Source organism: Nothoprocta perdicaria, unplaced genomic scaffold (genome assembly GCF_003342845.1).
Source record: "Nothoprocta perdicaria isolate Ctin4 unplaced genomic scaffold, notPer1 scaffold_131, whole genome shotgun sequence".
Taxonomy (NCBI): domain Eukaryota; kingdom Metazoa; phylum Chordata; class Aves; order Tinamiformes; family Tinamidae; genus Nothoprocta; species Nothoprocta perdicaria.
This window is the reverse complement of record NW_020454439.1, coordinates 1,108,617-1,134,843: the sequence shown is the minus strand read 5'-3', so window position 1 is coordinate 1,134,843 and position 26,227 is coordinate 1,108,617.

Below are 26,227 nucleotides of genomic sequence, written 5' to 3'. Positions count from 1 at the left end.
GACCATATTTGATGAGGTCAGTTTTTTTTTTTTTTAATGCTTTTAAAAATGACAGGGAAAAAAAAAGGCATTTTAAACTCCTCCACAAGAAGATTTAAAGTCCTTATACTGAAATTGTAGTCTACCTCAAAATTCTGTACAGAATTATGACTTTCCTGAAAAAGAAGAAAACAGACATGAGTCACAACTACATTTCTAGATTGTCAAGCTGACTGTTGCTTCATGCCTTACTATAAGGCATGCATTGTGAACTAAAAAAAAAATTAACTCCACTAAAGAAAAGTGTGTGCAGGTACATATTCTCAAGCATGTGACTTTTCTTTCAGCCATTTACTGCTTTTCTTCAGTCTACTTTAAATTTGCCCACTGTCTGCAGTATATTCTCATAATGAAAACAACAATCACTAAGGAGACTATACACTGATTCATTAAAGGCATTGCTTAGTAAGACAAACAGACAACAAGTAATTGAAGAAAGTGGCACTTGACTAATTCCTGGACAGCTTTTCCTATCTTATCTTCCAGTTTGCCATCAATATTTTGTTGGCTCGGCACTACAAATGAGTCTACTCCTCTTTTAGCAGATGGAAGAAAAATTTGGAAGAATTTTTTATGGATAATTATGAGAACAAATCAGGTGTACCATAAAGACCATGCCTATCTAAAATTAGTGGCATTAAGCACAGATAATCCTAAACTAAGATGACAGGTTCAGAATACAGAATTATTTTTCTAAGATTTCTTGAACTCCTAGACTCCAAGAGACCAAGTGAAAAAATGGGGAGAGAGGTTTTGAAGAATATAAAAAATAGATATGATTTTATTAACATATGTCTGTTCTGGCAGACGGAAGCGTAAACTGTATATATAAATGCCCAGAATATGTTTTGCTTGAAGTTCAAAGCCCAAACTGTCACATTTCCATAGGCATTTTCAGTGTCTGATAAACCACAGAGTTCACGTGCAAACAAACCTTGAGACAGACATCTTAAAACAAGAGACAGGCAAGCAGGGACTAAGAGGAGAGCAGGAGTTTAAGAGATGCAAAAAATAAAACATGCCAAGAGGTTGAAAAACTTACTGTCAGCTTCTGTCCTATTTTACAAAACATCCTGAATTCCGACAAGCTACTATGCAGAACTCGTAAAACATCTTCCCCTACAAGAAGAACCTCCCCACCCAAGTCCAAGAGTTGCAAAACCAATGCTACTTTTTTGTTCCACTGTCTCTCTTTTTTATTAAAACATATTTTCTAAAGAAAACTGTGATTATTATGATTAGTAACACAATCATACCATCATATTATCCCTGAACTAAATGCTGTTCAACATTTCCTTTGATATCATAGAATCATAGAATCCTTAAGGTTGGAAGGGTCCTTTAGAGATCATCTAGTCTAATCCCCCTGCACACGCAGGGTCATCTAGAGCATATGGCACAGGATTGTGTCCAAGTGGGTTGTGAAGATCTCCAGAGAAGTAGATTCCTCTCTTGGCAACCTGTTCCAGGGCTCTGTCACCCTCACTGTTAAGAAATTTTTCCTGAAGTTCCTGTAGAAATATTGGTGCTTCAGTTTGTGGCCATTTCCTCTACTTCTTTTGGCCACCACTGAAGAGGCTGACCCCATCCTCTTCACTCCCTCCCTTGAGGTATTTATACACACTTATCAGATCCCCTTGCAGCCTTCTCTTCTTCAGGCTGAACAGGCCCAGCTTTCTCAGACTTTCCTCAGAGGGAAGATGTTCCAGGCCCCTCATCATCCTCAATAACCCTGCGCTGGACTCTCTCCAGCAGCTCCACATCTCTCTTGTCCTGGGGATCCCAGAACTGGACACAGTTTCCACATGGGGCTACTCCAGGGCTGAGTAGAGGTGGATGATCACCCCTCTTGACCTGCTGGAGATGCTCTTCTTAATGCACCCCAGGATCCCATTGGCCTTCTTGGCCACCACGGCACACTGCTGCCTCATGGTCAACTTGTCATCCACCATGATGCCCAAGTACTTCTCTACAGAGCTGCTCTCCAGAAGGTAACTTCCCAGCCTGTACTGATGCATGGGGTTATTCCTCCCCAGATGCAGGACCTTGCACTTGCCCCTGTTGAACTTCATGAATTTTCTTTCTGCCCAGTTGTGCAGTCTGTCCAGGTCCCTTTGGATGGTGGCGCAGCCCTCTGGATATAGGCTACTGTGCCCAGTTTCATATCATCAGCAAACAAGGATATACTTGTTTTAGCACGACCGCTTCTGCCCATGTGTATCATGTTGTCTATGTTGGCCCAAAAAACTTTCAAAGTCTTTTATACTTCCCAAAATGCTACCTACTGGCACCTTATTAACTGAGTTCCTGGTACTAGATATTTACCATGTCTTTTGCCTGGCATCAAGTATGTCAAATTGTGTTGTAGGGTAAAGAACTAGCGTGTAATTCTCCAGTTCCCTGGTTAAGTTTCTCTCCATCAGACAGTTCTACATTGTGGTGGTAACTCTAGAGGTGTTTGACAAAGAGTGTACACAAAAGATTTTGTTCTTGTACCCATTCCCACAGAACCAATTATGCCCACTAAGAACATGCGCCATCACCATGTAAAACAAAACACACAGAGAATAAGAATACTACATGGCAAAGAAATAGTTTCCATGACTTGTATCAATTCAAATGTTGCAGAAAGACTCTCTTAACCCAAGTCAGAAAAAAAAATCAAAATATACAAAATATTCAAGTTGAAGATATCTCTTCTCAGAATTCCAAAGCAAAGTTAACTCTTTTCTTATGTTTCAATAACTTAAAAAATCCATTTCAATATGAATTTTTATCCATTTCAGTCAGCAGGAAGACAAGATTAGAAAAAGGAATAACTTTGAATTACAGAACTGGATTTCTTCATTAGAAATGTCAAGTCAGTTTTACTAATTCAGGATATTTGGCCTGAATTAAATTATTCATTTGCTTTCTGGGCTAGCTGTTGGTGAAGCCCCTTTTGTAGAACCAACCCCCATCCCAGGCCCATACAAATACCTTCAGCCACCCAACTCTTCAATGATTACTCCAACATAAAACCAAGCATTTAAAAGCTGCTGCGTAGATGTTATGTTATGCTAGAGACAGAGAATACAGCTTTTGCCCCAGTGCCCAAATGACCACAGCTAGACAGCCTAGAAAGAGATTAAAGCAGTCTGATAGGAACTTAAACACCGAGTATCTTTTTTTTCTGCCGAAATTCAATGATCAGTGTTGCATGTCTTGCATACAGAAATGTCCCTTTGATCCTACATTATTTGACATAAATACTGCTGTATTCACCTGAATATTTAATAAGTGTGCTGATTTCTGTCTCTAGTTGACTTTAGAGGAAAATACAGTAACAAACAGAACAGCTCTGGGAAAGAAAAGCAAGCAAAACTCAAAAACTGCTGTCTCCTAAGCTCTCTTTTGAATGAGATGCTGGCTTAATCAGTCAGAAGAGCTCTTCACTAATGTGGACTGGTACTATAGCAGTTCTTTCCAACATGAGACCAAGTCACACCATCCACAAAGACAACTGCCAACAAACAGAATGAAAACATCAATACTGACATGCCACAAAATATCCAATAGGGCAGGAGAACAGATCTGAACCTAGGGTTGAAATATTAAGTTATGTAAACTTAAAAACTACTTTAAAAAGGTTTAAAAATATGCATAAAAAGTTATAGAAAGAAGAATGGGAATAGCATTTAAATGAATAGCATTTAAAAGTATTTCTCTCCTAAATAAACAATCCAATAACATTCTATGCATAGATTAAATAACATTTAACATTTTACAGAAATACATGCCAGCTGTCACAGGTAGCAAAATCCTTGTAATACCTGAGGGTTGGAAAGTGCCTTTGTCACCTGCAATAACAACTGATATTTTGACAGCACTTGTTAACAAAGAAAGAGAGCAAAAACTGTTTGCTGTTTTATTTTTGGAGGCTTCTTTGTGCATTATTTAATCAGAAAACAAATAGGAAAAAAAATGTCTAAACCTCCTGGCATTTGAGGACAATCACATTAGAGTACATAGTTGCTGGATGCTTTGTTGGAGTGGCAGCAAGGAGGGCTGGCCTTACTTTCTTTATCATAGAAAGAGATTACATGGACTAAAGAGTTTGCTTTCATCACAGTCTTTATCATTGATACAGAAACACGCTCTATAATTAGACACCATAAGTTTTCCCAAAATACTTTTTGTTGTCTCTTCCAAATATTTGATGGTGTATCTGTAATACATACAGCAACACAAACTGCACAAATGCTCCTGAAATATGAACCTGTATTGCACATGCTCCCTAGGCAAGCACTTTCACAATGCTTTTCAGACAAAAATAGATGAGAGAGGATTAAATGTTATATCAGAGTCTGTTTCTCATATGATGTGCGATTTGTGTGATTTGCTTCTCTGAGTAAAAGGACTGTTCTATACATGTGAGCTAGAAAAAAAGTTTCATAAAGTAACAGAGCTTTAATGAAAAGAACATTTTAAGCATGTCAGGAGTGGACAACAGTAAGGAAAAGACATTACTAACAGCAGAATCTCACACATGGGTCTAGGTGTATCAGGTTTGAAACAGTTACTGTGTTTCTTGTGGTTTTCCTGAAGAGTTTCATGAAACATAGATGTAGTAGAAATAGCTGAAGTACATGATGCCCTCCTAGGTTGATCAAATAAATGTCAAAGGGAATATTTTAAAAATGATTTTATGAATGGTGTGACAGAATTCCTCCTTTGTACCTAACAAGGCTAATTACCAGGAACATTTTTTAAGCACATAGTGATATTCACTGGAATTAGAAAAGATTTTTTTTTTTTGTGAAATGTTTACAAAAGATCTTTAAAATAATATCTTTCAATAAGGATTCATGTTCTGTAAACACCTGCATGTTCCAAGTTCATTGCAATAAATATATAAGCAGCAAAAACTTAGAAAATACTTTATAAAATATGTTTCCACTGGCATTATTCTGCAAGCGTCTTAGTTCCAAAGTGTTTGTTTGTACTAGAAAGACTCATTTACGCATACCAGTGCATATCAATACTGGTAGGCAAAGATCTACCCCAAAAGAAGTATCTGTAATTACCTTGCACAAAAGGAGGCAAAAAAAACAGTGAGAATTTGGCTCTCTTTCCCTACCTCAGATTCCAACTACAGAGAGACCAAAGAGAAAACTCAGCTCAAATTTAGCAGAGAAACTTTCAAGTTTGGCACCTTTCTGTTCTCCAGTCAACTCATTTTTCTCTACTAAGGTAACTACCCATACTGCATATTTCACTGATAACAACAGAAAAAAGACCAAAAGCAACAACAAATAAAACACACAGAGACAATTGGAGCTCAAGTAAATACACTTGTTTCAGATTTCTCTTTATTATGTGTGTACAGCTTCAGTCTTCATCTATGTTACTGAATTACTTCCATTATTTCATTTATGAAAATTGCAAATAAAAAGCATTCTAGTGGCATGTCTACATTAACTCTGAAGTTTCTTTTTTGTTTTCTTTCTGTAATATATAAAGGCCAGAACTCATTTTTGTCATAAACGTTTGCAGCCAACATCTTCCTACAATCACTGTATGTATTATTTGAATGATGTTATTGTGTGCTAAGATGTTTATTCCAACTTATTCTTTTGTGAGTTATACAACTAGAGCAGTTTTATTCTCATTACCATAGTATGATTTTTTTATTGCTCAGAACTATACAATACAAATTCTGATATTTATTTTTAAGGGAAAGTAACTTCTCATTTCTTTCTCATTTCAGATTTATTTATAATGTGCCATAAAAAAATAAAGGGAAGAAAAAAAAATCCAATGACTCTTAATTTAGAGATCTAGTTCAACATTTGTAATGATATACAATATTGTAGTAAAAAAATGCAAAAGGCTGAAATGATTTGTATGTAATTTAATCTTACACAAAAAAAGCATATTTCCATCTTTACTGTTACAGGCTGGGTATGGAGATTTCTCACTGCTGTCTCTAGCCATCTAAACTTGAGGCCAAAAATGAGGAGTCTAGGACCACAGTGTACTGTCAGAGAAGATGTCTGCAGAAAGTATTTGAGGGCACCACATATACAGCACAGTTTGTAGGCTATCAGCAAAGACAAGAGGGAAGGTAATTTATATTAATAGACACTTAAATTTAGGTTAACTAATGCCTGTAACTATGTCATGCTCTGTACATAGACTCAGATAATAACACTACCTAAAGGTATTTCAAATAGAGGAGAAATCATTAAGAAGGATGTTCTTATAACTACCATAAGCACAAAGAAGTGGGGCACCAATCATATTTTACTTTTACATCCCCTTCACTACCAGCTACCTGCCATGATGTCAGTTGCCACATTATCTCACTGGTGAGTATCACCCCTGGAAAAAAATCTGTCAATATCAGGTGCACTGTATTATCCTACAAAAGACCAGACAGTCTCTTTTCCACCATCCTGTAACTATTTACAGGCAAATGACTGCACTGCAAAAAGCTGAGTGAGAGCACCTGGATTCTTTCTCTAATCCAAGAGATGGAGCTACCTCTGATATCTATTTTTTTCCAACGCAAAGAAAAATGTGTTGATTAAAACCACCTCCTGTGAGACTTCCCTGTCAATCTCCCCACTACGCAGCTTTTAAATTACCTAATCTTTTGCAAATAATCCAACTTGACCTTACTTTAGCAACTCTATCTGGCTTTAGAAATGACAAATAAATTTTTGTCTGAAAAAATTACAGCTGCACTCATTCCTCCATAATACTCTGCTGACCCTCATGTCTCTCTGGTAACTCTGTCTCTCAGCTGTGCCCTACCATTACTCATTAGGAAAGGCTAGTTGCATCACTCACCCTCAGATTGGCTTATATCACCCATATAAAACAAATGATTGAGCAACCCCTCATTAAGCAGCTGTCATTTGTTTCATGCAGTTAATGAAGCTGGGTAATAGAACAGGCTTTGCGGTCGTGTGATTAAAGGTTGTATCTTAATGAATTCACATCAAGACACTGACTTAAGATTGACATGCTTTTTTATTTAACTACCTTCAAGTGTTTCACTTCTCATCTTTATTCTTGTTAAATAAAATAAAACAAATTCAGCAATTCTACACTTTCAAATTCCTCTAAAACTAATGTCAGCCCTGAATTTTGGAGGACTCTGTGTTTCTGCTAATACGCTTCTGAATAATGTTATGAAATATCTTTTATATATTTTCATGTGCACTTAGCTGTCTTCATCTATGAGCATTTGTATCATCCTATATGTATTTCAGTCAATACTATCTTATTTTTCTGTTGGTATTTTATATAAGGAAACACAGAAACAAGCCAAAAGACTTCATATCAATTTCCATGTTTAAAGACAACCTTTAGACCTATCTTCAAGGTATATTATTTTGTTCAGGTCTACCCCACATTCCTGAAGACATCGTTCTTATAGCAACTCTATTTATTCTAGCATCTTTCCACTAGAAGAAAGTGGCTTAGAATCTAAGTAGAAGAGAAATTATGTAAGTAAGCCCTCATCTACCTGCTCCTTACTTTAGCTGCTTTACAAGTAGAGGAACAAAGGGAATATAATTAAATGCATGAGGACAGAATCATATTACTAAGCTAGGCATATGATAGCAGAAGGTATCATATAGTTGGATAACCTGTTATGAGGGTATATCAAAGCAAGACACTCGAACCTACAATCCCTCACATAGACTCGGAGGTGGAAGAAATCAGTACTATTTCTGTTATCTCATTTTTTTTTCCAAAGCTGATTTGCAGGGCATGTTTTCAGGGAAATGGGTACTCACAAAAATCATATTTGCAAAGAGAGGACAAAAATATGTTTTCTAAGTAGTAATACTGTCACATTTATAATTTTCCGGATTAAAAAAAGCCAGACCTCAAGAAGTTTGACTTGTATCCACTCTTCTGCATTTAGGAATGGATCCATATCTGCCTAGGCAAATAGAAAAATTTTCACTGGTTGTGGTTCAATTCTTAAAAATAATATAATCCATCACTCTAGAATTATGTACCTTGATCACATTTCTCTTTTGTATCTTGGAAATAAGCTTTGAGCTTTGGAAAAGGAAAACTGTCAAAATCTGTGACTTTGGATACGCTTATTTTTAATGGGTTGTGTGACAAGAATCTTGGAGTATGATTTTCAGAGGCATTTTTCCAAATTCCTTCATTGGGATATAAAAGTCCCCATTACTTTGGAAACCAACTAGTTTCTTCGACCCATAATTTAGGCACTCAAAAGACATACTGGAGTATGGAAATTAGATTCAGAATTAGATAAATAATTCAGTCTTAGAAAAAAAAATCGCCTTTGCCCTTCAAAGAGAGTAAATGCCTACTCCCAAGACTGGCTGAACAGACAAGACACTTTATTTAGCAAGGCACAAAAGCAAACCCCTCACACCTGGGAATGGAGGTGAAGCACACCATCCACACTTAGCAGCCATCGCTCTGCAACTCTCCTGCCCTAGGCAGCAGCTGAGGCCACCACTTTCTGTTTAGCCTGCAGCAATCACTTACAACCCCACTGACTCCCATAAAAGCATCAGGCAGCTGTGTGACAGGTAGCATAAGAACGTGACTGCAGCTGAAATTATAAGAGGAAATAAGTTGCCCTCCTAGGGAAGGGAAGGTAGAGTTTCATAGGGACTCTGAGGAAAAACCTCCAGGACTGTACAGATTATCCCAAACAAAGAAATCCTTCTTTTGAAAATATCACTTGAAAATACGGCTATCGTTTTAAAATTTTTTGGACAGATTAAATCTATTTTTTCATGTATGAGATATGACAGTTCTTTAGAGTCTATAGAGCTCCCGTTTCAACTCTTAAAACCTTCAGTTTATTATGAGACACAGTAGCTGCCAAAAACACTGTGGCTGGATGCATTAAAATTGCAAAGAAATTGAGTCTCTAAGGGAATCAGGTACTCCATTTCAGACCTCGTGAAGTGAATCTGTTATAAACATCTAACTGGTTCTCCAAAGACATTTATTTTGGTTTGAATATTGAGTTAAGAAATAACAGTATTTATCATGATTTTATCATGGCTTTGAAATAATTGTAAATCACTGCTTGGAGACCAACATTACAAAGAATTATGTTCAAAAAAAAAAAAAGGCAAATGGTCCTTCTACCCCTTGCCCCTCTAATTCCACTCACACACACATTTCAATATGCCATTATTTGTCTCCTGGACAACTTCAAGACTTTACTCATATATTCACTTAAGTAAAATCAGTTTAAACAGAACTGCAAAGAAATGGTAAGCGTGTTTAATATAGATTTCCTTAATATATCTGAAGGTAAGCTTGCATTGCTAAGAACTTTTGATCCCATCTGAGTAAGAACATCTGCCTTTAGACAAACGACAGCTCACTGGAATAAATTAATTTTCAGTAGTCTCAGATAGGTGTTTCATGTTCTGCACACACAGGAATCATATGATTACTTCCCTGAATATGCATGGTGGCAATCAAGAAGTTTCAAGCCAAGATTTTGGTTTCTCCATTAATATAGTGCAAAAGAGAAAAGAACCTTCAAAATGTTCAAAAGCCATACAAACAATTTAAGATATCTAGAATTAGTGCAATTATAACAAATATGAAATCTTTCAAATAATGTGGGACTCCTAGAAAATGAACAGAGGAGTTATTCTTAGCAACAGTAATGGTAGCACTAATTTTCAGGAACGTGCAGCCAGATCTTGCTTTATCTGGCTATGCATTTTCTTAAGTATCACTTTAAACAGCTGTTTTAAGCTATTTTCCCTCTATAGGGGAAGCTACTGCCCCCTATAAGAGGGCAGAGCTGTTCAGAAATAAAGGCAGAGCTACCACATTGTCCTCTATCAAACTCTATCAAACTCTTCCTCACCTGGCCACTTACACAAAGCTGACAGTAGCAAAGGCAGCCCACATAGCATGAGACTTAAATATTTCAGTATGTCCAACAATATCTTTTTCTTTTGTTCAGCTACCAATACTACTACTACATTATTGCATTACTATTAAATTTTAATAACTCTGGTCTGAAAGACATGATCCTCACTTCAACTGCAGCTCAGAACCTTGAGCCTTCAGGCCTCCCATCAAAAGCGGTACTTTAGAGCAACGGGCTGTGATGTTCACTCCTTAAAAGAAACAGTCATCCAGCCTAAGCAGGCTTGTGCTAGAACCTCCTGGCATGCAGGGAACTAAATACTCTAGGTCCAATTAGTATTTCTGACCAGCTCTAGTTACATGTACTCACTGATAAAGGTGACTTTCCTACCCAAATTGCCAGACTTGAGCAAAAAAAATCTATGATTATTTTAGCATATGTCATCACTAACTTTCTGTTTTTGTTAAGATTACTAACCACACAACACAATAAGGGGTGTTGGAAATATTCTTATTAGCCATTTCCCTTTCTCATTTTGTTTTACAATTTTGGCATTTAGTTTGCTATTCACAAGTTGCTTTTGTGTAGGAGCTGGGGGGATAGGGCTTTTCAACACAGATAGTGCAAGAGAAGAGAGGAAATGAGTTAGAAATTGAAGTGACAGCTCTGGTGATAACTTTCTGCTGATCTAGTTAACTGTGCTATAGTAAAGTCAAATGAACTGCTTGATTGTTTGTTGAACCGTGTTTCAGAAGAAATACAAAGGAGCAATGAGTGTATATTTCCTTCTTCCTTTCAGTACACCATACAATGTGTCTAGTGCCATTCCAACTTGCAGGAACGAAATTGGTACCAAATGTCCCTTATGACAGAAGCTGCTGTTGCCTACAAAGTTGTTAAGTAGTAATACATATAAAAAACATAATTTGCTGCTTAACTTTGCAAGAAATCACAGGTAAACTCAGACAAAACTACCTGTATGAATAGCTCCTAACATCTCTTGCCTGACTCCTGTTTTACATAGTCTTCAAACTAGTTCAAAATAGCATAAAACTAGAGTACACACTCTGTAAACTGTATTCCAAGTACAGCTCTTGGTATCTGATACTTATAATCAGGAGATAGGTGGTGGTGTTCAATACAGTGGGGTTACAGTGAAACCATAATAGATCTAGGGCACCCATTAATTCAGCAACTGGTTCAGATCTGTGTTTGGGATTTCAAGATTCTGAGATTTCAAGAAGCTTTGGAGACTGGTTTTGCCTCAGTTCCATTTACTGAACAGTAAAAACACCAGTGTTTCCTACTTTCCACACGCATACTTGTTTATGAGGGAAAATAATATCTATGTGCTTGCTATGTATGCATCTTATGTTATACATATGCTTATTAATAAGTATATATATTTGATGATGAAAAGGAGGAAGGAAATAATAAAGACAGGATATACTACACTTCAACTATGGCTAAAAGTTAGCAGCTTTCCATATGAGCTATCAGGCTCCTGAAATTCCTTAAAAAAAATCTATAGAGAAAAAACCCTTCTAGACACTTTTAATGCCTACAATCAATGTTAGGTTATGTGATTATAGGTCTTGATTGTGCTGGTTAAAACATTTCCTACAGGGAAGAAAACATGAAGCACTCTGTAATGAAGAGTACACAGAAAAGAGGAGACAGAAACTCAAATCAATTTGATTTAATTTCATTTTCAGTAAGAATATTCAGCTGAGGCAGATACTTCAAAGAGATTATTTGCGGGCAAAATTACAGAACTCCTCACATTGAAACAGGTACAATATGGCTCAAGAAGGCGGATGATAACTAGAGCATGTGAAAGTTGCTGCCCGTACATACATACCATTTCTTCATATGTGACATTTAGTTGGTGTGGGGATGCACACGGAGGGTCACAGAATAGTTAAGGTTGGAAGGGACCTCTAGAGATCATCAAGTCCAACCCCTCTGCTCCAGCAGGGACACCCAGAGCACGAGGCACAGGGTGGCATCCAGGTAGGTTTTGAAGACCTCCAGAGAAGGGAGGTTGTGGAGTCTCCTTCTCTGGAGGTCTTCAAAACCTGTCTGGATGCCACCCTGTGCCAAGTGCTCTAGCTGTCCATCACTGCATTACTCCCCACAGGCTCCTGTTTTGCTTCAGAGGTTAGCGGGAAGAAATCTGCAATCTCGGGGAAGTTCTGCTACACTTGCTGATCTCAGTTTCTTGAGCCTGCATGGACAGAAACAAAATCTAGCGGTTTGCTGCTTATTTCTACATTAGATCACACTGACTAGATCTGAATTTCACAGTTACAGAATTGTCTTCTCTGCTGTATATTGTGCATTGCTGTATTTAGCAGTATTCAGACTGTTATTGTGTCTTAAGCAAAAGCAGAGACAGTGGCCTAACTCTCCACCTTTAATGCAAACATAAATTAGTATTTGATGTGTGGCCCAAGCTAGCAAATGATGTTCTGATTAGTTAGAAGAAATTACAAGTGAAGCTACAACTAATAATTTTCATTGTATATTAATTGCAAGCTCTGTTTCCTTCTGGTTTCGAGGAAAGTATTAAAAGGCACAAGCACTTTGCATACAAGACACAGCTTCAGCAAAAATACAAAATATTGGCACAATTCCAGCAAACATCCAAGCCTTCTATAAAGTCCTAATCTAACAAAAAAAAATCTACTAGGGTTCATTGTTTATTCATGTTTTTTCTTTTCCTTTTTCTCTTTTCTCTTTTTCCATTTTCTTTTTTTCTTTCTTCCTTTCTCTCTCTTTTCTCTCTTTCTCTCTCTTTCTCTCTCTTCCTCTCTCTTTTTCTCTCTCCTCCTTTCATCCTTTCTTCCTTTTTCTTTCCCATCCTTTGGGATTTGGTGGGCAAGTGAGTTTTCATAGGTGAGAAATGACTAGTGGCTACAGAATTACAACATTCATGGAAAAACATCATGACTTCCATTTAACAGCTATAGAGAAGAAGGCATGGAATGGCAAAGCAAGCTGTTCACCCAACAGGAGGAGAAGTCAGCACACCTCAACAACTCAGGATCCTAAAAGCAATCATTCCTTCAGAAAAACGCTCCTGGTATTTTTACTGTTATAGTTCATTGAAACTTTTCAATAAAGTTCCATGGGCCCTGATGGGATGCACCCCAGAGTGCTGTGTGAGCTGACATGCGGTATAGCTAAGCTGCTCACCATCATCTTCGAAAGGTCCTGGAGAATGGGGGAGGTGCCTGAGGACTGGCAAAAACCCAAGGTCACGCCAGTCTTGAAAAAGGGCAAGGAGGACCCAGGCAACTACAGGCCAGTCAGCCTCACCTCCATCCCTGGAAAAGTGATGGAACAGCTCATCCTGGCTGTTGTCTCCAAGTGCATGGAGGACAAAAAGGTGCTCAGGAATAGTCAGCATGGATTCACCAAGGGGAAATCATGCTTGACTAAACTGATAGCCTTTTATGATGGAATGACTGTCTCGGTGGATGAAGGGAGAGCGGTGGATATCATCTATCTGGATTTCAGCTAGCTTTTCGTCACCATCCCTCACAGCATCCTCCTGGGCAAGCTCCGGAGGTGTGGAATACATAAGTGGACAGTGAGGTCGATTAAGAACTGGCTGCATGGCAGAGTTCAGAGAGTTCAGAGCGCAGAGTCCAGTTGGAGGCCTGTAGTTGGCGGTTTCCCCCAGGGGTCAGTCCTCGGTCCAGTCCTGCTCAAATGATTCATCAACGACCTGGATGAAGGGACAGAGTGTCCTCTCACCAATTTTGCTGATGATAAGAAACTGGGAGGAGTAGCTGATACATCAGAGGGCTGTGCTGCCATCCAGGGGGCCTGGACAGACTGCACAACTGGGCAGAAAGAAAATTCATGAAGTTCAACAGGGGCAAGTGCAAGGTCCTGCATCTGGGGAGGAATAACCCCATGCATCAGTACAGGCTGGGAAGTTACCTTCTGGAGAGCAGCTCTGTAGAGAAGTACTTGGGCATCATGGTGGATGACAAGTTGACCATGAGGCAGCAGTGTGCCGTGGTGGCCAAGAAGGCCAATGGGATCCTGGGGTGCATTAAGAAGAGCATCTCCAGCAGGTCAAGAGGGGTGATCATCCACCTCTACTCAGAGGACCCATGTGGAGACTGTGTCCAGTTCTGGGCTCCCCAGGACAAGAGAGGGATGTGAAGCTGCTGGAGAGAGTCCAAATCAGGGCTATGAGGATGATGAGGGGCCTGGAACATCTTCCCTCTGAGGAAAGTCTGAGAGAGCTGGGCCTGTTCAGTCTGAAGAAGAGAAGGCTGCAAGGGGACCTGATAAGTGTGTATAAATACCTCAAGGGAGGGAGTGAGGGGGATGGGGCTGGCCTCTTTTCAGTGGTGGCCAGGGATAAGACTAGAGGAAACGGTCACAAACTGAAGCACCAGAAGTTCTACAGGAACTTCAGGAAATCTTTCTTAACAGTGAGGGTGACAGAGCCCTGGAACAGGTTGCCAAGAGAGGTTGTGGAGTCTCCTTCTCTGGAGATCTTCAAAACCCGCTGGGACACAATTGTGTGCAACATGCTCTAGGAGACCTTGCATGTGCAGGGTCTAGTCAGGGTTGGACTAGATGACCTCTGGAGACCCCTTCCAACCTTAAGGATTCTGTGATTCTACAAAAGTTCTGCAGCATTTATGCTACTCTTACTACCCCAATGTCAATTTCCATTGCATTATAGAACTGCAGTCAGGATAAGAATGCTATAGAAAGAGTAATTATTAATATATAGGAACCTGTTGGTTTAATTTATAACTTTAATGTTCTCCAAGTACACACTTTTATAGGGAATGAATATTGTATTACATCCTATATGAGCCAATTGTTTAAACTGATTTCGTATCTGCTACAAACCCTTGCCTTGAGATTTCAGATCCTGGCATTAAATAAGTAGGTAAAGTAAAAAGGACTTAAGGACATCCTAATGAGCACATCAACAACCTGTATATTGCAATAGAAATACATGTCTACTAGCTTGCCAAGTGAACATAGGTGAAGGATCTCCTAAAAACAAAGTCTGAGTTGCTATTTCACCTGGGATTTCTCTGCCATCATTTCTCTACATGAATCACAGACTTCATTAATGGCTGATGACCTCTTGGGTGTGGAATGCCAGATCCTCTGGAAAAATTAAGCAAAACTGTACCCAAAGTCCACTCAATCTACAAATTAATCTTGTCTTCAAGCATTTTCCTCACATTTGAAGCACAAAGCTGCATATTTGGCCACCCAGCTTTTGATCACCTCAAAGTGAAGGTCCGTTCCAATCCTTCATTTATAAGCAAAAATTCATCCTTCCTCTGCTCCCACTTCCCCAGCTTTAAGAACATGGAGTTTTGGAATGAAAGCAATATAGCTTTATAACTCAGTAACATTTCCAACTCCTGCTATCTATTGCATCTATTTACATAGCAATAGATAGATGTCAAACTAGCCAGGTTCTTCTTCAGTCAAGCCCAACATACAACTCTCAAAGATATTCTTCCTACCCTCTCCAAGGAAAGTTACAGTTCATAACTGCATTCACATGAGACACACATACTACAATATAATACATATAATTCCATCTAGCCTTTTCTACTGGGATACTTCTCTACTCTAAGAGGTCAGAAATTTGTTCAAAATTTTCTGTCTCTCAGCAGCTGCAGCTACTGTACCAGAAGATTCTGTACTGCAATATCAGCTGCAGATATAGGAATTGTCTTGCTTCAGTATGGTTCATGACCAGCTCTTTTGAGCTTTTTTTTTTTTTTTTTTTTTTTTTTTTTTTTTTTTAATGCTTGTAAAGCCTCATGGGATTGATGTTTTTTGTTGATTAAAGTTTGGTTGCACTATTTGCCCTAAATTCACTAGTAAAAACATGCACAGTGACATTTATCTCATTTATTTTCTGAATACTATTGTGTGCCAGTCATTGTCAAGTACACATGCTGGACCAGTGTAAACCATGGTAAAACACATTCTTCCCCTCTTAAGAAAAAATATTCCTCATACTGAGTAGTAGAGCTGCCTGCAGCAACCAGTGATTTGAATGTCAGGTGTGAAATTCACGGAATCAAGTTCCAAGTACTTCCAGATGCACAGCTTTCTGAAGTAAGCTTTATATTCTGTGTTTTCTAAAAGCAACTTCGATGCTTTTCTAAGACTTAATGGGAAAAAAGACATTAAATGGGAAGAAGACATGGAAAAAAAAAAAAGAAAAACAAGAAAATGTGCTCATGAGACCTTACCTCAGTTTACAATCAAAAGCTCTTAGGAGAACTCCCATTTTAAATCTATGAGACTTTCCACAGTTGAGCTTTAGATTAAAGCTTTTAATGAAGCTCAACTGCAGGTCACAATAGAATAAAAGTCTATCAGGGCTGTTTTGCTGAACTGCTGTTCCTTCCAGCTGATAGAAAAATATCAAAAAACAATGAATAAACAGTAGCTATAAGATGCAGATATACTTTCAGTTCCAATTTGCACAGCATGGAAGTTCTCTGCATACTGCATTTGCCAGACCCTGTCCTTAAAGAGGTGTGGGTTTCCTCGCTCCTCTTTTCAGCAGTCCTGAAAACTCCTGAAGTGTCAAAGCTATCTGAGTACATAATGGCTTCTGCAGAGATTGTAATGGTTTCCAACTCTATTCCTGTGTTTTAAGACTGAGCCAAAGGTAAACATAGAACTTAAATTTTATTCTATTCTAGTTCTTGTGCATTTCTACCATTGCAGTTATCTGAGGATTTTATCAAATAAGCACGAGCTCAGGAAGGAAGAAAAAGAAAAAAAAAACCTCTCTACTTGAAAAAATTACATATTGAATGACCACAAATTACTTTATAATTACTTTATAAGCCGTTAGGATATATGACACTTCCTTACCTCTCCGCTGTAAAAAACAAACAAACAAATAAAAAATGTTCCCCAAACCTGGGCAGCCAGTCTGAGAGTCGTCACTCCCCAGTGGGGAGGCAAAGAGGCAAAGGCATTTACCTCATTTAAATGGTTCTTGCAGATAAGAGGGTCACATTCAGTAATTTAGAATAAATTTGATCCCTGTAGGAAAAAAATCCTGTAGAAGGAACTTCATTTGACTGAAATTATACATAAATGAGAAATATATATATATATATATATTTCCATTATGGCATATTTAAAGGAAAATCTCTTCTTTTCCAGAAATATCTTTTGGATTTTTTAAATCTAGCCTATTCTATAACATGGAAACAATTTGAAGTCCAAAGCAAGCAAAATTTTGGAATTTCCTCAGGCTTTTTGCTACTTATTATTTTAGAGTTGATTTTAATTTTATTCTTATTATTCATGCACATTTGGAAGGAAGACAGTATAGAATTTGCTTTAGCACGAAACAGAAATAAAAACAAATAGCAAACAAGTTTTACCTTGGCCGCCTTCTATTTGGTCTCCACCCCTTTTGTACAATTTTCTATGATTTCTAGCACTTTTGAACAATTGCTGCATTTGTGGTATTTAGCCAAATTTTTCCTTAGATTCTCCGATTATTCTTACCTACAAATTCCTTCATACTTCTCGTAGCTGATTTTCTAGCTTTGTCCTGTTCCATCCTGTCTCTTCTTCATCTGTCACTCCAAATCAACACTCAAGTAAACCTCAGGCCAGAATCCTTTGCTGTGGACACTTTGGACACATGTAGAGTAAGGGTGTTTAGTAAGTAACTTAGAAAATACGAACAATCTCAGATCCACTGCCTTCAATGTGATAAAAATATCAACAATCATTATATTAATTCAGAAATATTCATGAGTCAATTCATTAAACTCCCAGTAACTCATCTTTAATATGAATGTCACCATTCCCATCATGTTCAACAAGATCTGAGCCAAGCTGCTTATTCTTCTTCACATTCAAGGGTTTTCACAATTCCATGATTTAATTTTTTTTTCCCCTTTTCCTCCTCTCATTTCAAAGCTCCAAATCCTCAATTAACTCCAGCAATGGTAACTTTATCTACCTGTATTACAAAATTTTATGGGCAACTTCCATGACTTCTTCCATGATGTCTTAAAGAATTCTTGTTGATTAATCCAGCCTCCAGCTTCTTCTGGTCCCTGAAAACCTTTCTTAAAATATGAGGTAATATTTCCAAGAATGCCTTGGAAGTCTAAGTGTTATTGAAACTCATCTACAATAGGAAATATCAGAGTGAAAACAGCTGTCATCCTTCTCTGCACAAAATTAAAGAGGAATTGAAAGAGACACAGGGAAAGAATCACTTCTTGGTTATGAATGAAAACATTACATACTGAGATACCAAAATCATGATCACCTACCAAAGCAGGTGTTCCTATTAATCTTAGAAATTATACCTAAAATTAATTAGAAATAATCCAAGCACTATCATTCCTTCTGAAACACAAAGGATGTTTCATGTCAGCTGTAACGACCAAGATAATAACCAGCACAGACGTTTGAAGTAAAACTGCGCTTCAAGACTGCAGTGCTCAGAAGCCCTGATACCTTTACACTTCTGTGGGAAAGCAGAATTACTTTCTGTGGTTCACATGCCAGCCTGGATGAAAGCCATTCCTGGAAAGAAGTACATTTTCAACTGGCTCATTGTGAATGGCTGGCCTTGCACATGATTCATGTTTGTGTTAAGGTTTTGGCACGTCAAAAATTTTTGCTCTCAGCTCTTTGCCAAAAACAGTGGCTGACGCTCAGCTGCAGGCTGTGTTACAGACACCAGCCTCCTCTGAAGTTCTCAGGAAGCAGCTGCTGCAAAGGCTAAGCTTTCAAATTCTGAGTGCAGGGAAGCAGAAACACATTTCACACACTAGTTTGCAATTTCTGGCTATATCTTTTTGCTTATCCACATACATAACAGCCTAATTTACCTAATTCATGCAACTCAGCACAGACAAGACCACACTGTCACAGACATAAGACTAACCCTTTTAAATAGTGTGTGGCTACCGCAGAGCTGTCACAGTCCATGTGTCGCTATAGACTTTAGGGATGCTACAGTGGCTTCAAAGAGTTCAAAGTCTGCCCTCAGTGAGATTTATATCTCCCTTGGGCATGGGGGAAACAGAAGTGATGAGAAATTAGGGAAGTCTTTTTTTATGAAGTTCCCGGTATTCTGCATTTCCAGTGAAGCAGAACAAACTGTAAGTACAGATTCACTGGTGGAATTTTGGAAGTTCTGTCTTCGCCAGAGTTTAGAGTTACTAATGGGGCAAAAACAAAATGACAGGACAGAAGAAATAAGAAGAAGTGTGTGCGTATATATATATATATAAAAATATATATTTTAGAGCATTCTAGAAATTTTGGGAGGCAGCATCTCTTCTGCAGCTCCCCACTCTCCTTCCTTTGTACTTTTAAGTATTAATTTCCTGACGGATGAGCTTGTGAAGGCTTTAGCCACATGATAGATAGGAAAAAGGAATGGCATATCGTTGCTCACATCATAATGTTGCTCACATTATTTCAAGCATAATAAGCCAATTAATGATATTAACTCTTTTTTTTCCCCTCTTTTTTTTTAATGGTACATAAAAAGCTCAATTTCAGAGCTTAGCTCTTACTGAAAAAAGCCAATTGTCTGTTGAACACTTCCTCTGGTGGGTTTGGATGAAAACACAGAGAACTTGGCAAGGATCAAGGAAACTTGTATTCTGTTCCCAGGTTTATACCCTTCCCATAACCACAGTCCAGCCAGAGCAGGGGACACTTTTCCATCTGTGAATAAAAGCCATGATACTCCCTATTAAAATAAACCACTGAAGTCTTGGGTTATGCATGTAATTAGGAATATAGGTAAAGCATAAAGCAGCTCAAAAGTGCCACCTTGCTGCTACTCTTATTCCCCAGTGCCTCCTTCAAGAGTTGTTAACTCCACTCACCACTTCAAAGTGCTCAGCTCTGAAAAGCAAAATAAAGTAAACTGGTTTATGAGCAATTGGGTCTCATAGCAGCAAGAGAGTATCACTCAGCCCTATTTTCCTTCTGTGACAAGCAGCGGCCTCTAGTCCCACAGAGACCTCAACAGGCAAAGGATGTGAAATCTTGGTAGTCAGCAGGCAGGACTTAGCCTTGCCTGATGTGCAGCCCCATTTGAGCTCCAGAGAGGCTGGGGGCTGCGAAAACTAAGCTCTTTTTCTGTGACAGGCAGATACTCTTGGCTCACTGAATTCCTCTCCTAAAACTTTTGCTGACTAGGAAAGCAGATCTTCCTCTTGGGCTTCATCAGCCTGAAGCAAATGCAGATTTACTTGAACACTAAAAAGCTTAGCTCTGGTCCTTAGCCTCTGCTTTGTTTGCCTTCTGGCGTCCTGGCTACTGATAAATCTTTGTCTGCTGTGCAGTATCATAGTGCTCGCTCTTTGCACCATTCTCTCTTTTCCATAGCTGTGGGGAAGCTGCAATGCAGTGCAGCTTGGAATATACCCAACAAACACATTCATCCATAGATACATCCCATCTCCCTGGTCCCAACTCTTCCCTCAAGGTTTTGGGTCTCCAAACAGGCTTTCTCACGCATGGGACATAAAGACTCCAGTGTGAGAGATGCACCTGTACAATTCAGATCAGGGAAGCATGCCAGCTTAGTCCCAACTAGCATACATTCAACCAACTTCACTTCAAAGACAAACTCAAAAAGCAGCTTAGCTGCAATTTTAGTAATCGGTTTGCACTGTTGACAGACAAGTAGTAGCAGAGCTGTAGCTTCAGTTAGTGACTTACTCTTCATACAGGGACAGAGATTAAGAAAACTTTATTACTTTGCTCAACTGATTAGTCTGCCTAAATCTTGCCAATCCTTTTGTCACCCCAGGCCAATACCACCTATTTTGATCCACCTCCAATCATCTACTCACCTTTTTACATTTTTAAGCTTAATCTCACTAATAATAATACGGTTTGAAAATTGAAAATAATTTCTTTTTACATTGCATTCAATCCAATAAGAGGAAACCAAATTTTGCTGATTTTTCTTTTGCTTTTTAAATAAAATATTGTTCAAGATCTTAGACATTCATCACTCCAAAGATTCAAAGAATTCAACCAAAAGCTTCACTTTCTCTTATCAAATAAATTTCCAGGATTCCAAATAGTTTTCAATGTAAGGCCTGTTTATCATCAGTAAAAGATAAATCTGATGATACTTGATTCCACTGTGTAGCAAAGATGACTTAAGGAATTCTTGCTGCTTCCTGTTCTTACACTTCAGTTATGCTGTATTATTTATGCTGCTTCAACCATTAAATATCCTTGACTGGCTCCTTGATCGTGGTTGCCATTCAGTTCTACAAAAATTGAAGCAACACGACCGAGGAGGTGAAAATATATGTCTATGGGAGAGAAGGGAGAAAAAGAAAAAAAAAGCAGAACTGTTTTATCTGGCTTTGTTTCCAAGAAAAACATTCTTAGTAATGGACTCTGATCAGACCAATGCAAATTGTTTTTTTTTTTTATTCACCTAACCAAAGTGAGAGTCAACTTCAATTAGAATTCATAGCCCACAGCATCAGTGTCGCCATCACTGCAAAATCGTATTACAAAAGCTAGCACAAGTTACATGAAGTATGATTCAAAGTTTGCAATAGTTTCACCAAGTAGACTGTAATTAGAGTGTATTACTAGAGGCTGTTAGACTAAATTAAAAATTCACTTTCCTTTTAAACTTGAAGGAGTTTTCTGGATTGGAAGGAGATGTTAAATGAAATGGTAAGAAAGCAACATTAGCTCTAGTCAGGTAAGAGTAAACATCTAAACTAACCAGTTAATCAGATGTTAATCAGGCTATATAGATTCAATTATTGGTGACAATGAAGATAAAAATTTAGAAGAATTGCCCTCTGGAAGAGTTTCCCTTTTGATGGAATCTATATTGTCTCTGCAACAGTAATTCCTTAAAAGACAAAAGAAATGTCCTTGGAAGAGACATTATTTGGAAATTCTTGGTTAAGAAAAGATTTTGCTATTACAGGTTATTTTCAGAATTTTATTATCTTCAAGCTATAAAAAGCAGAATGTGCTAGCCATTTATTCAGTCCTCGCCAAGGCAAAAAAGCCCAAATTCAAAAATGCTTTTTACTGAAGTCTTAATACTAATAAAATCCATACTTTTTGGAAGATATCTAACAATAAAAGCATATGACAGAATATTAAGCATACATAAATAATGTGTGAAAGTATCACTCTCATCTCCTTTTCCACCTAGGATAAAACACACAGTATTATTTGTTTTTTGGGGGGGAGAGGGGTTTCAAAATATGGAGATTTTTTTTCCAAAGACCTTATTAACATTTAATTGAAAGACAAATGAGCAAATTCTTTTATAAGTCTCATATGTCTTATTTTTAAAAATAGAAGAGCAAGCAGGTTTCATTTTGTGTCTTATTTTTAACAATAAATTAGTAAGCAGCTTTCATTTAAAGACAACAGCAAGAGTCTATCAGTAGATAAAGACTGTCACTAATACAGTTCAAGTATTCCTTGGCATTTATATGTGATTGAAGCCAAGTTTTGCATTCAGTGAGTTGTGGATGTTTGTTACATGTAATTTAACATAATAAACGTATGTAATTTAACAATAAATGTACGTAATTTAACAATAAACCTGAGGTGAAAGATTCAGAATGTCAGATAATTTTAAAGGAAGGAGAATCATTCCTTAGAGGACAGCAAGGTTTTCTCCCCAAAAACACATAGTTAAAAAAATCTCCAGTCAAAGCAATTCTAGAGGGATTAATTAAATTATTTATGAGCTGAAGCAGCTGTGATTTTTAAGAATTACCAATGCTGTTATTTTTTGCAACAAATCCTGCATAAGCAATTCCTTAAAACAATAAATTGAGATATTAAGTACAAAATAAGATTCTAAGAGAAATAAAATGGCAGCTGACATATAGAAATATTTCCTAATAATGAATAAATAGTTCCAGAAAAATATGCTTAAATTGATCTATGTATATATTGAGCTATGTATGTATTATCTGGAATTTTTGTTTTGCCACCATCAACTTTGTAAGTGTCATGCAGAAGAAAAAATGGGTTTATTAACCACCTCTTTAACCACCAGCATTTCTCTGAAAAAGAACAAAACAGAATTATTCTTTAGTCTCAGTAGTGCTCACAGGCAAGAGAAAAACAAATGACATTAAATATCAAGCAGTTATCAAAAGTACTCAAATTAAATTGATAAGAAAATAGATTGCTTCTCATATATTGTTTTGAAAATATTCTTTCCCTGAGAGGGACCATTTCCACACCAAAAATTGAGCATAAGCAATTCTCTATTTCACTTGATAGAACTTATCATTCATACTGGCAGTTACTATGACACCTTCTTTGGATGCAGTTCTCAGTGGAACCATTTTCAGAATAAGTCACTGCATGATAGTGAGGAAAACATTCACTGACTATCTCAGCAGTGAGGGAAGTATTTTTAAGATTAAAAGGGAGAAATAGGCTGCATACCAAAGCAAAAAGATAAGAAAAGGCTTTTCACTGTGATAGACAACTGAGATCCTGGGCAAATGGAGAATCGGTTCAGGAAAATTAGCAGGAACTATCAATTTTCTTGTAAATAGAAGCCAAAAAAAAAATCATTATTTCAGCTTGGCAATGCATGGAACTCATTCTGTAATGCATCCACAAATTCATCACATAAAATGTTCATAAGGCCAGAAAATGTGCATTTTATTGGTCAACTGCAAAATACGTCTTCTTATTGTCTCCCTTTCCAGTGACCAATCCTACAAAATTATCTATTTTCTTTTAGTTAGCTTTACCAAGTCTTACAGAATATTTATTTTTAGAAATAAACAAATGTAAATACTACAGAATAGTATTCCCTAGATTTGACAAAGCTAAATGTTTCCTTGAATAAAGACCATTTCTGTAACTCTGTTAATCTATGGTATGTTTGTTCCTCTACAGGCTTCACTCTTTAGAGTCAGATCTAATTCTTGAAAAGCAATCTAAAAAGAGATCCAGTATTTGAGTTAATTTTGCCTAAGGTTTTTAAAAAGGAGATAATTAATTCCTCTCCATTTAAATCATTGTCACGAGGAGTTCAAGTATCTCTGCTATTTCACCTATTTAGAGCATCCTTGAAAATATCCTAAACAGGAGACATCAAAAAGTACCTACTTTGGAATAATTTTTTTTTTCAGTATTTCCTACTGTACCAGCCATAAAGACTGCTGAACACAGCAAGAAAATCAATCTCTCAAACTTTTGTTCCAGATAAATACAAAAATAAGCCATATCTCCAGAAAAGACATGCCCCAATCATCAGTAATGTTTTTTTTTTTTTTTTCTATTCAGAGAAGACCAATTGTTTGAGAATGTTTTATTTATGCAGAGTGGAATGGGAAAGATGGAGCTTTCATGCTGAATGGGAAGGACGGAGTTCTTATCTTCCAGTGGTCATTTTAAAGGTTAGAAATATTTTAACATATAGAGCAACATTTTCCAGGCCCTAGGGACACACGAAGAGAGCCAGAGGGAGGAAGGCTTGCCCTGGGTAGAGGAAGAGTGGGTCAGAGAGCATCTAGGGAGCCTCAACACCCACAAATCCATGGGCCCTGATGGGATGCACCCCAGAGTGTTGCGGGAACTGGCAGATGTCCTAGCCGAGCCGCTCGCCATCATCTTTCGAAGGTCCTGGAGAACGGGGGAGGTGCCGGAGGACTGGAAGAAAGCCAACATCACTCCGGTCTTCAAAAAAGGCAAGAAGGAGGACCCGAGTAACTACAGGCCGGTGAGCCTCACCTCCATCCCTGGGAAAGTGATGGAGCAGCTCATCCTGGCTGCTCTCTCCAGACACATGGAGGAGAAGAAGGTGCTGAGGAGTAGCCAGCATGGATTCACCAAGGGGAAATCCTGCTTGACTAACCTGATCACCTTCTACGAAGGAATATCTAGCTGGATAGATGAGGGCAGAGCGGTAGATGTGGTCTATCTGGATTTGAGCAAGGCTTTTGACACTGTCCCTCACAGCATCCTCCTGGGCAAGCTCCAAAGGTGTGGGATAGATGTGTGGACAGGGAGGTGGATTAGGAATTGGCTCGATGGCAGGGTGCAGAGAGTGGTTGTCAATGGTGCGGAGTCCAGCTGGAGGCCTGTACTTAGTGGTGTCCCCCAGGGGTCAGTTCTTGGTCCGGTCCTGTTCAACTTATTCATTAACGACCTGGATGAAGGTCTGGAGTGCTCCCTCAGCAAGTTTGCTGATGATACCAAACTGGGTGGAGTAGCTGATAGCCCTGAGGGCTGTGCTGCCATCCAGAGGGACCTGGACAGACTGGAGGACTGGGTGGTGAGAAACCTCATGAGGTTCAACAGGGGCAAGTGCAGAGTCCTGCACTTGGGGAGGAATAACCCTGGACACCAGTACAGATTAGGGGTGGGCCTGCTGGAGAGCAGTCCCGCAGAGAGGGACCTGGGTGTCATGGTGGACGACAAGTTGACCATGAGGCAGCAGTGTGTCCTGGTGGCCAAGAAGGCCAACGGGATCCTGGGGTGCATTAAGAAAAGCGTCTCCAGCAGGTCGAGGGAAGTGATCATCCCCCTCTACTCAGCCCTGGTGAGGCCACATCTGGAGTACTGTGTCCAGTTCTGGGCTCCCCAGTACAAGAGGGATGTGGAGCTGCTGGAGAGAGTCCAGCGCAGGGCTACGAGGATGATCAGGGGCCTGGAACATCTACCATATGAACAAAGGCTGAGAGAGCTGGGTCTGTTCAGCCTGGAGAAGAGGAGGCTGAGGGGGGACCTGATCAGCGTGTATAAATACCTAAAGGGAGGCAGTGAGGAGGAGGGGGGCGGCCTCTTTTCAGTGGTGGGCAGGGATAGGACTAGAGGAAATGGCTTCAAACTGAAGCATCGGAAGTTCCACAGGAACTTAAGGAAGCATTTCTTCACTGTGAGGGTGACAAAGCACTGGAACAGGCTGCCCAGAGAGGTTGTGGAGTCTCCTTCTTTGGAGATCTTTAAAACCCGCTTGGATGCAGCCCTGTGCCACGTGCTCTAGGTGACCCTGCGTGAGCAGGGGGGTTGGTCTCGATGACCTCTGAGGTCCCTTCCAACCTTCGGCATTCTATGATTCTATGATTCCTTATGTAGTTTTTCACATCAGTGACAGCACCTACGACTTGAAAAGGCAGAAGCCCCAGCAGAAGAGTTCAGCTATTTGGACCTAACTTTTTCCACAAAATTATTGTGCTAGAAATGTAATGGGTACTTGCTGCTTTAGTTATCCTGACTCCCAGATATGAAAAATTGTTGTCAGAAGCTGTGTCC